We start from the raw sequence: 2,500 nt of genomic DNA, 5'->3' as shown, positions 1-2,500 counted from the left end.
ATTGCTCTAATTCTATACTCATCTTTATCCTATGAAATTAAAAGGATCAACCTTAATCTCTAAACATTAATTCTTTGACCAACCAAGCTTGCTTTTCTCATCATACTCATATGAATAAGGATGATAATAATAACTGACTCTCGGTAAAAGGGGAGAGTAGTTCTATACACTTGCTTGTGTTGGTTTTCATTACATGGTAACTTACTGATGTAGTTTGTCATATAGAAGATCGGATTTATTTATGGCGTTATTTGGTGGGGAAAAGATGTGTTGACAGAATTATGTATCTTAACAAAAAGAAATTACTTATGAAATGTATTACTCCTTGTATTTTTGTATAAGTGTTACACATTGTATGGATTACTAACTTTGCTTTGATACGAATGAGTAAGTACTTAAGAATAGTTAAAGTTATGTATATGATTGGTGGAGTGCATGTGCTGCTTAAGGTATGACTGAAAGTTATGATAAGTAAATCTTAAAGATAAAGATATCAGCCAATACAAAGTGTCTTCATTTCGTTTTCACACACCACATTATGAAACGTATGCCTGTAAATTGGGCTAGATCTGTGGGCATCATGCACCCCCCCCCACCGCCCCCCCTTTTCTCGTCCTCTATTCATCTCTCTCTCTCTTACACACACACACTCTCTCTCTCTCTCTTACTCTCTCTCTCTCTCTCCTCGCCCTCTCGCCCTCTCTTTCCCGTCCTCTCCTTACTCTCTCTCTCTCTCTCTCTCTCTCTCTCTCTCTCTCTCTCTCTCTCTCTCTCTCTCTCTCTCTCTCTCTCTCTCACTGTCTCTTTCATCCCTTTCGCATCGCTTTCCCAAGAACGTCCTCTTCCTCCACACGACAAAAAAACAAGAACATGCTGCACACACAATAACTCCCAACCCAACATCCTCTAAGCCTGAACACATTCCTCTTAGCACCCACCCCCTCCCCCATCCCCCTCCCCCACCCCCTCCCTCTTCCCCTCCCCCACCAACATCCCTAGTAATCCCTCTTCCCCATCCTACCCAGCGAAAGCTTGCTTCGAACCAGCAAGACTTGCTTCCATGCTGACGATGCAGACATGCCAAGCTCCCCCTTACCCTTCGTATAAGCATTGCAATACGAGCGACATCACAAAAGGAAACTGCAAAGACGTGTGGCTGGTACACTGACTATCTATTACTAATGACTTCGTCTGTAACGTGAAAGGAATCAAGGATAATTGGAACGTTCAATTATACTTTGCGGGATTCGGGGTGCGTGGATTGGTTACCTCCATCACTATTTGGACCCATAATGATGTTCGGTAAATGGAAAGATAAGCAAAGGGTTTCTCTCTCCATCCACCAACAGAGTGATGCAATTCTTAGCAAGGAAAGGACGGTCCCACCACCTCGTTACTGCCGCTTTTTCATCATTGTATCATTGTATTGTCAACAGAATAACCTTCAAGTATTTGTAACTCAAAGATATGTGATAAATGATATTAAGGGTTATTATCCTTATCTGTTATTCTTATCCTATTCTCTGTATGTTATTGAGAACAGGATTATTGCATCAGTGCTATAGGTGCGAGTAATAGGAATGTCAGAATCTGTCACATTGTTTTCATCTGTCATATTAGACAAACAGATAGCTTTAGGGTAAATAGAAGGATGTGTAGATATATTCATACGTACAGGTGAATAGATCATTATTTTCAATATCATATAACTAGATTATTGTCATAGCTATTCGCATTAAAAGCAATGTGATTAATTCATGTTCATAAACATACCGGGTTTTTTAAATCTCTCTCTTTCCTTCTATCAAGTGTGTTTGTATATAAAATTACTTGAATTGACAGTGAGCAGTTTTATCAAAACGAAAGGAAAATCTTTACAACTGAGCGCGAATTCTAAATTAAGTTTATAATTGGATCAAAAGGTTTTTTGTGTGTGTGTCAGATTTTAATAGGTTTGGAGTCATCAATTTTGATTTTTTCAGACACACTGTGAGTATCGCCCTGTTATTGCGTGCGCCCTTATCACATGTCTAATCTTTTTTTATCATTCATTTGATTATTTCTTGTCTATAAAACGACGGAGAATCAGGAAATAAAATATTTACTTTATTCATAATCTTTTAAGATTACGGTGATTGTAATGATGAAAATAGCGATGTTAATGATAATGATAGAATAATACTGTTGAAGATAATCATAACAACGGTAATTAAAAAAATAATCATAAATATGCATCAACACTGCAGTAATCAAAGTAATAATGATATCTATATTAACAGTGATAATGATAACCTTAACAGCAATAATTAATCATGATGATGATGATAATGACATTTATGATGATGATAATGATTTCGCTGAAGCAGTAATGATGATGACAAAAGTAATAGCAATAATGATAATGATAGCAATGTAACTGATAATGAGGATAATAGTAATAGTAGTAAAAAAATGATAGTAATGGTATAGATAATAACAATTATATATATTAAAATTATTA

General features: G+C 36.4%; 1 protein-coding gene across 3 annotated transcripts in view; it reads right to left on the bottom strand.

The window, feature by feature from the left end:
• LOC122259531 (sialin) overlaps positions 1 to 2,500 on the bottom strand; it is a 27,372-nt gene that overhangs the window by 22,235 nt on the left and 2,637 nt on the right. The gene's annotated exons all lie outside the window — the stretch shown is intronic.

Source organism: Penaeus japonicus, unplaced genomic scaffold (assembly GCF_977035675.1).
Source record: "Penaeus japonicus unplaced genomic scaffold, GWHDUDI00000001_assembly GWHDUDI00000019, whole genome shotgun sequence".
NCBI classification, from domain to species: Eukaryota; Metazoa; Arthropoda; class Malacostraca; order Decapoda; family Penaeidae; genus Penaeus; species Penaeus japonicus.
This window is presented reverse-complemented; position numbering and strand designations above follow the sequence as displayed.